Source organism: Cervus canadensis, chromosome 13, assembly GCF_019320065.1.
Source record: "Cervus canadensis isolate Bull #8, Minnesota chromosome 13, ASM1932006v1, whole genome shotgun sequence".
Lineage (NCBI taxonomy): Eukaryota > Metazoa > Chordata > Mammalia > Artiodactyla > Cervidae > Cervus > Cervus canadensis.
This window is the reverse complement of record NC_057398.1, coordinates 39382549-39395084: the sequence shown is the minus strand read 5'-3', so window position 1 is coordinate 39395084 and position 12536 is coordinate 39382549. Positions and strand designations below refer to the sequence as shown.

Genomic DNA, 12536 nt, shown 5'->3' with positions numbered 1-12536 from the left:
CTGTTTGATTGTAAAAAGAAGTAATCTTCTTTGCATGTTATCAGGAGTGAGAGTCTGAACTGTAAACTTATTGAGAGACTATTGTCTACAATAAAGAAATGATCAATTCATCTATTTTTGAAAAGTGGCTGTGGATCTGTATTTCTATTCTGTAATATTCATGAAAGAGGAGTCACATAACAGAAAGACAATTAAATGAAATTTAAGGAAATGATTTGCCCTCAAGATTGCCACTGGGGAACATTAATTACTAATAAATTTTCAACTTCCTATAAGAAGAATTACAGATGCAAACTTCCACTGGTAGTTAGATGAACTTACTTCCCCCTCATCACAAGTTTTATAGGTGTAGGACTTTTTCTGTGGAATCAAGTAGCTTAACTGATTTATTACCTTTGGTTCAAAAAGGATCCAACAGATGACACTTTATTGCCCGACCCATTTCAAAGCTTTTCCCTATTCAAAACTTTTCCTGAGTAACAGCACCCAGTACTTTGTTTTTATTTTTTAAATTTGAATAAACTTTTAATTTAATCAAATATATATCCAAAATATTAACATTTCAGCATGCCACCCAGTACTTGAAAACCCTCATAGATCCAAGAATACATTCTCCTAATGTATTTAGAAGGGCCAAGCAGACCCAGTCCAGGTGCTGCTGGGCTATGTCAAGTCTTGTCTCATTTTCTTTCATGGCATAGCCTCACAAGAAGAGAAAGTCAGTTCTATCTGATCTCCTGCCTTAGTCTGGGCCTGCTCCTGTCTCTCATGAGCACAGCTTGGACAAGTCCATGTGGACATCCACATATTTGCCTGCACACATACATGTGACTTCCATGAAACAAACCTCATAACTTTCAGATGAAGACTGTGTACATGCTCATTTGGAAGAAGATGTTCTAACAACGTTCATCCTTTCACATATCCCTGTACTATTTTATCATTATAGTATAATGATAAAAATTTTCTTAGATATCTGTCTCCTCTCCCTCTCTAAAACTGTAAGGTTTCTGAGATTAAATACTTAAAAGGATATGCCTTGTTCAGTTATGTCTTAACTCATGTTCAGTTCATTTCAGTCGCTCAGTCGTGCCTGACTCTTTGCGACCCCATGAACCACAGCACGCCAGGCCTCCCTGTCCATCAGCAAGTCCTGGAGTCCACCCAAACCCATGTCCATTGTGTCGGTGATGCCATCCAACCATCTTATCCTCTGTCATCCCCTTCTCCTCCTGCCTTCGATCTTTCCCAGCATCAGGGTCTTTTCCAATGAGTCAGCTCTCCGCTTCAGGTGGCCAAAGTATTGGAGTTTCAGCTTCAACATCAGTCCGTCCAATGAACACCCAGGACTGATCTCCTTTAGGACGGACTGGTTGGATCTCCCTGCAGCTCAAGGGACTCTCAAGAGTCTTCTCCGATACCACAGTTCAAAAGTATCAATTCTTTGGTGCTCAGCTTTCTTTGTAGTCCAACTCTCACATCCATATATGACCACTGGAAAAACCATAGCCTTGACTAGACAGACCTTTGTTGGCAAAGTAATGTCTCTGCTTTTTAATATGCTGTCTATGTTGGTCATAACTTTCCTTCCAAGGAGCAAGCGTCTTTTAATGTCATGGCTGCAATCACCATCTGCAGTGATTTTGGATCTCAGAAAAATAAAGTCAGCCACTGTTTCCATTGTTTCCCCATCTATTTCTCATGAAGTGATGGGACCAGATGCCATGATCTTAGTTTTCTGAATGTTGAGCTTTAAGCCAACTTTTTCACTCTCCTCTTTACTTTCATCAAGAGGCTCTTTAGTTCTTCACTTTCTGCCATAAGGGTGGTGTCATCTGCATATCTGAGGTTATTGATATTTCTCCAGTTAAATTCTGTCTAAAACATCATTTGGGTTACTTTGCCATTATGATGCTTCCCCAAGAAAAAATGCAGAGGCCTCAGGCAGGGCTGTTTTAAGACAGTCTGTAAACTTAGGAACCTCATTCTAGTGAGCAGGGGTTGACAAGAGAAATGCAAAAAACAGCCATTAATATAATATCATGTTTAAGTGCTCTAGTAGTGATATGAGGAAAAATTGTAGGAACACAGAGGGTGTACCCCTGCCTGGGCAGAGCAGATTTCAGAGAGAAATTGAATGAATAGGAGTTTCCCAGGCAATGGAAGCAGTGGTGGTGGACATTGTTGGGCAAGGGTTGGAATTGGGACTACCCTGAATGGCAATCAGGAGGGCATTTTACCCACAAAAAGCCCCAAAAGCTCAGAGGCATAACGCACAATGAGCTTCATGACCATAGCTGGTCACTAACCAGATGGACTTCAGTTTCTCTCCCAGGGCAAAGATCATCAGATCTTACCTCTCTTCTTGGCTTTCTCTTATTATATGAAGATGCCATTACTGAAACACCACGTGAGTTTTTCTGCTTATGGAGATTAATTAGTAGGTGTGGGGCCTCCAAATATAATCTCTTCTCTGTTGTTACCAAACCAAACTTGGGTCCGCTTGCCCGTGAGAGTAAAGCCAGTCTCCAGACACCAGGTTGTGGTCAAAGAAAGGGCAGCATTGGTTGCAGGGTGCCAAGCAGGGAGTTCGGGACAGCTAGTGCTCAAAACCTGTTTGGTGGCTCAGACAGTAAAGAATCTGCCTGCAGTGCATTAGACCTGGGTTCGATCCCTGGTTTGGGAAGATCCCCTGTAGACGAGAATGGCAACCCACTCCAGTATTCTTGCCTGGAGAATCCCATGGGCCAAGGAGCCTGGCAGGGTGCAGTCCATGGGGTAGTAAGAGTCGGACACAGCTGAGCAACTTTCATTTCACTTCAGTGCTCAAAAAGCTTGAACTCCCCAGTGGATTTCAGCAAGGCATTTTGCATCTCAGGGCATGGGATCAGCTCATGGACAATTCTCTGATTGGTTGATGGTGAGGTAATAGGGTGGAGTTATAGGGTTAACATTGTTAATCCTCAGGCACCAGTAGGTTGGAGCCTCTGTGCTTGTATTAAGTAATTTCTTCCATTTGGTGGTAGATTTTCCCTGGGTTGGAAAACTCCCCTGAAGAAGGGAATGCAACCCACTCCAATATTCTTGCCAGAAGAATTCCATGACAGGGGAGCCCAATGGGCTATGGTCTGTGGGGTCACAAAGAGTCAGACACAACTGAGCAGCTAACACTTTCACTTTCACTTTAGCATCTGTAAAACAACTCCGGAAATGTGCATCAGATACTGTTATCTAGGTACTTCCGAGAGGAGCTAAAGCAGAAGACATGGGATCCCCCATAGGGTCCCGCTCAGTTACATTGAGACTGGAGGCTTATGTTTGAGATAATGGCCAACTGGGATTAAGAAAGTAGCCTTTGCCGTGAATATGGATCCTTACAGGTCCTTTCTATGATGGGTTAACCAGTTGAATTAATTTATATGTCTATAATCTGTGACACTTTAGGAATTTTTAATCCCTTTCAGGCAAGGGGTGGGGAAAAGTGCCACTTCCTCATTTTCTTCATTGCCTTTTTCCATGAAGCACATAGAAAAAAATTCCAAAGACAAATAAGCTTGAGGCTGGTGCACTGGGATGACCCAGAGGGATGGGATGGGGAGGGAGGTGGGAGGGGGGTTCAGGATGGGGAACACATGTAATCCATGGCTGATTCATGTCAATGTATGGCAAAAACCACTACAATATTGTAAAGTAATTAGCCTCCAACTAGTAAAAATAAATGGAAAAAAAAGACAAGAGAAAAATCTAAATTTTTAAATTGGCATGTGCTGTGCTTAGTTGTGTCCGACTCTTTGCAACCTGTGGACTGTAGCCCTCCAGGCTCCACTGTCCATGGGATTTCCCAGGCAAGAATACTGGAGTGGGTTGCTCTTTCCTTCTCCAGGGGATCTTTCCGACCCAGGGATGGAACCCGTGTCTCTTGCGTCTCCTGCTTTGCAGGCAGATTCTTTACGACTGAGCTACCAGGGAAGCCTCAGTAATTGGCCTGGGAAAAACTAAAGACACAAATGACCAGGAAGATTGAGTTCAGAAGTCTGGATCAAAACCAAGATAAATCTTGACACGTATTTTATTTCAGGAAAATTTCCCTCTTCCATATTAACTCTCCCTTATGGAAGAATTAACGTCACATCAAAGAGGTGACCCACCTGGAGGAAGGATTTTCCTTGAGTAACTCAAAGACTGAGGACACATGTGGGATCCACTTCTAATTATTCAAAATGTTTCCAGGTGTGTGCCTTACAGTAGAGGGGAGTGTGGTGTAGAGTGTGAATCTCTCTGCCTAGGGATCCGTTGGGTTTCCCTGGACACCCAACCTTTGAGAAGCAAGGGTCTGGGATGGAAGTTCATCTGAGCTTGGAGAAGGTGTCTGAGGAACCTGAAAGTCCCTGCAGAATTTCAAGTTAATTCTTATTTGTCTTTTGCTTTTATCAGTTTCTCAAATGACTCTTTCACTCTCAACTAGGTTTAAAATCCCAAGTTTGACAAAATGTATTTTAAGTCCTTCCTGCCCCTCCCCCTCCTTTTTAGGGTCAGGGTCAGTGGTGGGAACAAATCTGGTGAAGTTTCTTTCTTTTTTTTTTTTATTAGGAAAGTGATTTCCTTTTTTAAAAAAAACATTGTTAAAAATTTATTTGGCTGTGCCAGGTCTTTGTTGCGGCACACAGGATCTTCATTTCAGGATATGACGACTGAGCCGGCAGAAAAACTGCATCTTGTCTCAGCCTGGAGAGGTAAGAAAAGACATTCTTACACAAAGTAGGGGATGGGGGCTGGTTGCCAGAAAGACAACCCCCAATTTCTGGGGAGGGTAGAGGGGCTGGAGATTGAATTAGTCACCAGTGGTCAATGCTTTACCCGATCACACCTACATAATGAAACCTCCATTAAAAACCCCTAATCAATGGCGTTTGGAGTCTGAGGTTGGTAAGCACAGGTGTGCTAGGAGGGTTGTGTGACCTGAAACAGCATGGAAGCTCGAACCCTGTTTTATAGCCAGTCAGTCAGAAGTATGGGAGGCCCAGGACTTTCGATTGGCACCTGAAGTGGGACACAGTCTGTGAGATTGAGCCCTTAAATGCTGAGGCACTCTGGGAAGTTAGTGTCAGAACTGCATTGAGTTGTTGAATACACAGTTGGTGTCTGGAGAATCAGAGAACTGGTTGTTGGTGGTGGAAAAATAACTCCTGAGTGAGACTTTCATCATAGTGATTCTCAAAGCACATTCCCATGGGACAGTGGTGTTTGTGGAGATGACTGAGGTTTTCTGTGGTGATTGATACTTGAATAATGATAGTTTTTAAAATTTGCTGGAAAAAAAGTGTAGAGGTTCTCAAATTGTGCTTCATGAAAACAAAATTCAGAGATCCACTTAACACCCAGAGAGGCACATTCAGTGCCTGACCTGATGTGAAATAACATCTGACTTGGTACCAGAGAACTTTGTTCAGCAGCAGGGAATCCAGGTATTCTGTCTCTAAGACTAGTATGAAAAAGCAAGTAGAATTTGGTTCTGATTTTGATTTGGCTATTTATAAACATTTTCACCATGTGCAAATGTTTGACCATTTCTAAGTCTCAGTTTTCCTTTCTTTTACCTAGTTTTTCTTTTCTTTCTTTCTCTCTCTCTTCCTTTCCTCCTTTCATTTTTCTTCTTTTCCCCTCTGTCCCTCCCTCCCTTCCATCAATTATTACCTACTATCATCTATCATTTCCATCTCTCCATCTATGGTAGACAAACTACTCATCAGTACCTATTTTCTTTTACTTCTAGGCATTTAGAACATATACACACACCCTCCCTCCCTCTCCCCCTCCTTCCCTCCCTCACTGAGGAGAAGTGATGATTTGTGTTCTTTTCAGCAGAAACACTGAAGAGCTGGTGGCAGTGTTCCATCTTTCCTTCTCCCTCTTGACAGTGTAAATGTGATGCCTCAGCTGACTAGGGTCCCTGAATGAAGACATAGTGGAGCCCAGCCATTGTGCACTTTCTGTGCATGAGAAATATGCTGTTGTGTTAGTCCAGTGAGACTTGGGGGTTATTTGTTGCTTAACCCACCTTCACATGACTAATGCATCATCTTGCCTTGTTCCAAAAAGAAGTTAAAGTAGCTTAAAAGAGAAATAGAGCACAATAGGATAAAAAAGTAACTGAGTAAATTAAGGATAATATATAATAGCATTTACCTCACAGAATTATTGGGAGAAGACATAAATATTTATCAGTTGTGATTGACAGTAGATGTAAAATATGAGACTTCATTTCATTTTTATGTTTGGATCTTTTTTTTTTTCAAGATTTACAACAATCTTTAATGATAAAAGAAAGAAAAGGGAAATTCCAAAGCTCTTATTCTTACTTTAAAAAGAACTTCCCAAGTATTATACTTTTCAGAAAACAGATAACAATTCAAATATTATTACAAGGACAATGAATTATGAAATGAATCAGTCAGAAATGGAGAATGTTAGAACTTAACAGGTTACATTCACAGGACAAAGTGGGTCCTTCCTTCTATATGATGGTCCCTCCCCATCCCAGAGACCTCTTTCACTTTCTGCTATGCTCAGGGAGCCCTTCCTTGGAAGGAAGCCCTTCCTGTCCTCAGGGACCCACTTACTTTACAGTTACAACCCAATTTCTTCCACCCCACCCACATTATCACCCTAGTTTACTTATTTTTTCCATTGTACTTATCAATATATGCCATATTACATCTTTTTAAAATTTACTTGATATCTTCTCCAACCCTGGAATGGAAGCTCCATGAGGACAGAGGCCTTTATCTACTTTTGTTTACTACCGTATCCTCAGCACCTATAACAGTGCCTGACGTTTAGTGTCAGTGCTCAATAAAGTTTTTTGATTAAGTTATTGACTTGATAGGAGTTTCCAGAATCCTTAGTGCAGACACCAAAATGAATAAAATAGCCAGTTGCCTGGCACTCTAGAGTTTGTGTGACCAAGACATATGCACCACACAGAAATGTCTTCTTCATGTAGACCCTCCTTGACCTTGATCTGTTAATCCATACCTTCCCTGTCTCCTCCCTTTCCTGTGTTCTGGTTGTGAAAGATGCTACCCACTAGACAGACTTTAACAAAAATAATAATGAAAAGTAAAATTAAATAATGGTTAACATTTATTGAGCGCTTATGATGTGCTTGCTTCAAGGCTAAGTAATCCCATTCATAGTTTAATTTGAATTTCAAACACTCTAAAGTTAGTACTATTATTGATATTTTCCTTATTTTAAGGATGAAGAAATTGAGTCTTAAAGATGACAAATAATACCCTTAAGGCCACATTCTGAATAAGTGGCAACGTGTGTGTTTCAGTTACCTTTGCTCTGTAACAAGTCACCAAAACACAGTGGCCTAATTTACTAATATTTATCATGGTTCTGTGGGTTGAAAGGGTTCAACTGGCTGGTCCTTGCTTGGAGTCCCTCATATGATGGACCTCTTTGTATGTAGTTAGATGGGTTCTGAGCATCAAGATGGCTTTCACATGTCTGGCATCTCAGTTGAGACACTTGGGGACTCTGTCTACATGGCGTCTCCCCATTGTTAGCTTGGGCTTCCTCCCAGCATGGAGGCCTCATGGTAGTCCAACTTCTTGTGTGATGATTAGCTTCTTATGAATTGTCCTTAGGAGTCACACAGTGTCACTTCTGTCTCATTATATTTGTTGCATCATAATAACTCAGTTTCACTGTGGAAGGTCATAAATACCAGTATTTATGGGTATGGGTCATTGGGAGATTATTTTGGAGAATTGCTGTCATGTTGGGATCTTTAAACCAGACATTCTGAACTCAGGTTAAGAGGTTGCAAACCCATTTATCAAGATGGAATAGCAGTTGACATGTGAAGAAGGAAGCCGCCTTGCTTGTCTTGCTAGGACAATTGAGATTGAAAAAGATCCTGGTGAACTCAAGGGGCAGTCTTTTTAAAAACCACTAGCTATCTTTATGGTTACCGTCAGCTGAATTGCCTGGCAGGACTACAGGATCCGTATTAATGCATCCTCTGATTATTAAAGGGAATCTTGAAACCTAGTTTGTTTGCTTTTATAAAATACCCTAATTTAGATTTTTTTTTTCCCACCTAGGCTATTACAGAGTATTGAGTAGGTCCTTGTGCTATATAGTAGGTCCTTATTAGTTATCTATTTTATATATAGTAGTGTAAATATGTCCAAGAGTGGGTATATGTTTATGTATAATTGAGTCAGTTTGCTATACACCTGAAACTAATACAACATTGTAAATCAACTACACTCGAATAAAAAATTTAAAAATACCCTAATTTAAAAAGCACAGCATAGGTCAAGCAAAGCCCTCCCATGTTTGGCCCATGGGCTGCCAGTTTTTAAAAAATTTTTATTTTATATTGGAGTATAGTTGACTAACAATATGTGTTAGTTTCAGATGTACAGCAAAATGATTCAGTTATACACATATCTATTCTTTTTCAAATTCTTCTCCCATTTATGTTGTTACAGAATGTTGAACAGGGTTCCCTATGCTATGCAGTAGGTCCTTATTTATTTTAAATATACAGTTCAGTTCAGTTCAGTCGCTCAGTCATGCCTGACTCTTTGCGACCCCATGAATTGCAGCACTCCAGGCCTCCCTATCCATCACCAACTCCTGGAGTTTACTCAAACCCATGTCCCATCGAGTCAGTGATGCCATCCAGCCATCTCATCCTCTGTTGTCCCCTTCTCCTCCTGCCCTCAATCCCTCCCAGCATAGGGTCTTTTCCAAAGAGTCAGCTCTTTGCATGAGGTGGCCAAAGTACGGGAGTTTCAGCTTCAGCATCAGTCCTTCCAGTGAACACCCAGGACTGATCTCCTTTAGGATGGACTGGTTGGATCTCCTTGCAGTCCAAGGGACTCTCAAGAGTCTTCTCCAGCACCATAGTTCAAAAGCATCAATTTTTTGGCACTCAGCTTTCTTCACAGTCCAACTCTCACATCCATACATGACCACTGGAAAATAGTAGTGTGTGTATGTGGAGGAGGAAATGGCAACCCACTCCAGTGTTCTTGCCTGGAGAATCCCAGGGACGGGAGCCTGGTGGGCTGCCGTCTATGGGGTTGCACAGAGTCGGACGTGACTGACGTGACTTAGCAGCAGCAGCAGCAGTGTGTATATGACAATCCCACATTCCGCATTTATCCCTCCCCCACCTTTCCCCTTTGATAACCATAAGTTTGTTTCTTAAGACATTCATTTGTATCAGTTTTTTAGATTCTGCATATGAGTGGTATTATATGAATTTGTCTTTCTTTATCTTATTTCACTTAGTTTGATAATCTCAAGTTCCATCCATGTTGCTGCAAATGACTTTATTTCATTATTTTTAATGGCTGAGTAGTATTTCATTTGTGTGTGTGTGTACACATCTTCTTTATTCATTAATCTGCAAATGGACATTTATGTTGCTGCCATGTCTTGGTTACTGTAAACAGCACTTCAGTGAACATTGGGGTGCATGTATCCTTTTAAATTGTGGTTTTCTCTGGATATGTGCTCAAGGATGGGATTGTTGAATCATATGATAGCTTTGGTGAGCTTCCCAGATGGCGCTAGTGGTAAAGAAGACACCTGCCAATGTAGGAGACATAAGAGATGCGGGTTCTATCCCTGGGACTGGAAGATCCCCTGGAGGAGTGTGGAAGAATATACTTTTTAGTCTTCATATTAGCTCTGTTATCTTGTTCAGTTCAGTTCAGACACTCAGTCCTGTCCAACTCTTTGCGACCCCATGGACTGCAGCACACCAGGCTTCCCTGTCCATTGCCAACTCCAGGAACTTGCTCAAACTCATGTCCATTGAGTCAGTGATGCCATCCAATCATCTCATCCTCTGTCATCCCCTTCTCCTCCTGCTTTCAATCTTTCCCAGCATCAGGGTCTTTTCCAATGAATCTGTTCTTTGCATCAGATGACCAAAGCATTGGAGCTTGAGCTTCAGCATCAGCCCTTCCAATGAATATTCAGAACTGATTTCCTTTAGGATTGACTTGTTGGATCTCCTTGCAGTCCAAGGGACTCTCAAGAGTCTTCTCCAACACCACAGTTCAAAAGCATCAATTCTTCAGTGCTCAGCTTTATGGTCCAACTCTTACATCCATGCATGACTACTGGAAAAACCATAGCTTTGACTAGATGGACCTTTGCTGACAAAGTAATGTCTCTGCTTTTTAATATGCTGTCTAGTTTGGACATAACTTTTCTTCCATGGAGCAAGCATCTTTTAATTTCATGGCTGCAGTCACCTCTAGAGTGATTTTGGAGCCCAAGAAAATAGTCTGTCACTATTTCCATTGTTTCCCCATCTATTTGCCATGAAGTGATGGGACTGGATGCCATGCTCTTCGTTTTTTGAATGTTGAGTTTTAAGTCAACTTTTTCCCTCTCCTCTTTCACCTTCATCAGGAGGCTCTTTAGTTCCTCTTCACTTTCTGTCATAAGGATGGTGTCATCTGTACATCTGAGGTTATTGATATTTCTCCCGGCAATCTTGATTCCAGCTTGTGCTTCATCCAGCCCAGCATTTTCCTTGATGTACTCTGCATATAAGTTAAATAAGCAGGGTTACAATATACATCCTTGAAGTATTCCTTTCCCAATTTTGAACCAGCCCATTGTTCCATGTCCTATTCTAATGATTGCTTCTTGACCTGCATACAGATTTCTCAGCAGGCAGGTAAGGTGGTCTGATACACCCATCTCATGACGAATTTTCCTCAGATTGTTGTGATCCACACAGGTAAAGGCTTTGGCATAGTCAATAAAGCAGAAGTATATGTTTTTCTGGAATTGTCTTGCTTTCCTATGATCCAGTGGATATTGGCAATTTGATCTCTGCCTTTTCTAAATCCAGCTTGAACATCTGGAAATTCTCAGTTCATGTACTTTTGCAATCTTGCTTAGAGAATTTTGAGCATTACTTTGCAAGCATGTGAGATGAGTGTAATTGTGTGGTAGTTTGAACATTCTTTGGCATTACCTTTCTTTGGAATGGGAATGAAAACGGACTTTTTCCAGTCCTGTGACCACTGCTGAGTTTTCCAAATTTGCTGGCATATTGAGTGCAGCACTTTCATAGCATCATAATTTAGGATTTGAAATAGCTCAGCTGGAATCCCATCACCTCCACTAGCTTTGTTTGTAGTGATACCTCCTAAGGCCCACTTGACTCTGCACTCCAGGATGTCTGACTCTAGGTGAGTGATCACACCATTGTGGTTATCTGGGTCATGATGATCTTTTTTGTACAGTTCTTCTGTGTATTCTTGTCACCTCTTCTTAATATCTTCTACTTCGGTTAAGTCCGTACGGTTTCTGTCCTTTATTGTACCCATCTTTGCATGAAATGTTCCCTTGGTATCTCTAATTTTTTTGAAGAGATCTCTAGTCTTTCCCATTCTATTGTCTTCCTCTATTTCTTTGCATTGATCACTGAGGAAGGCTTTCTTATCTCTCCTTGCTATTCTTTGGAACTGTGCATTTAAATATGTGTATCTTTCCTTTTCTCCTTCGCCTTTTGCTTCTCTTCTTTTCTCAGCTATTTGTAAGGCCTCCTCAGACAACCATTTTGCCCTTTTGCATTTATTCTTCTTGGGGATCGTCTTGATCACTGCCTCCTGTACAATGTCATGAATGTCTGTCCATAGTTTTTCAGGTACTCTGTCTATCAAATCTAATCCCTTGAATCTATTTGTCACTTCCACCATATAATCGTAAGGGATTTAATTTAGGTCATACCTGAATGGTCTAGTGGTTTTCCTTACTTTCCTCAATTTATGTCTGAATTTTGCAATATGGAGATCATGATCTGAGCCACAGTCAGCTCCTGGTCTTGCTTTTGCTGACTGTATAGAGCATCTCCATCTTTTGCTGTAAAGAATGTAATCAAGCTGATTTCTGTATTGAGCATCTGGTGATGTCCATGTGTAGGGTCTTCTCTTATGTTGTTAGATGAGGGTGTTTGCTATGACCAGTACGTTCTCTTGGCAAAACTCTATTAGCCTTTGCCCTGCTTCATTCTGTACTCCAAGATCAAATTTGCCTGTTACTCCAGGTGTTTCTTGACTTCCTACTTTTCCATTCCAGTCCCCTATAATGAAAAGGACATCTGTTTGGGTGTTAGTTCTAGAAGGTCTTGTAGGTCTTCACAGAATCATTCAACTTCAGCTTCTTCAGCATTACTGGTTGCGGCATAGATTTGGATTACTGTGATATTGAATGGTTTGCCTTAGAAACAAACTGAGATCATTCTGTCATTTTTGAGATTGCACCTATGTACTCCTTTTCGGACTCTTTCGTTGACTATGAGGGCTATTCCATTTATTCTAAGTGATTCTTGCCCACAGTAGTAGATATAATAGTCATCTGAATTAAATTTGCCCATTCCAGTCCATTTTAATTCACTGATTCCTAGAATGTCGATGTTCACTCTTGCCATCTCCTGTTTGACCGCTTCCAATTACCTTGATTCATGGACCTAACATTCCAGGTTC

The 12536-nt window shown here is 41.1% G+C and overlaps 1 protein-coding gene across 3 annotated transcripts in view; it reads left to right on the top strand.

Moving 5' to 3' along the window:
* The window catches only part of FASLG (Fas ligand), a 63139-nt gene that overhangs the window by 6392 nt on the left and 44211 nt on the right, over positions 1 to 12536 (top strand). For 2 of the 3 annotated variants that reach the window (XM_043485989.1, XM_043485991.1), the window contains exon 2: positions 4648 to 4733. The gene's annotated coding sequence lies outside the window, so the exon portion shown is untranslated. Of the gene's footprint in view, positions 1 to 2023; positions 2411 to 4647; positions 4734 to 12536 lie in introns of those variants that run through there. The other variant, XM_043485992.1, reaches the window with a different exon arrangement.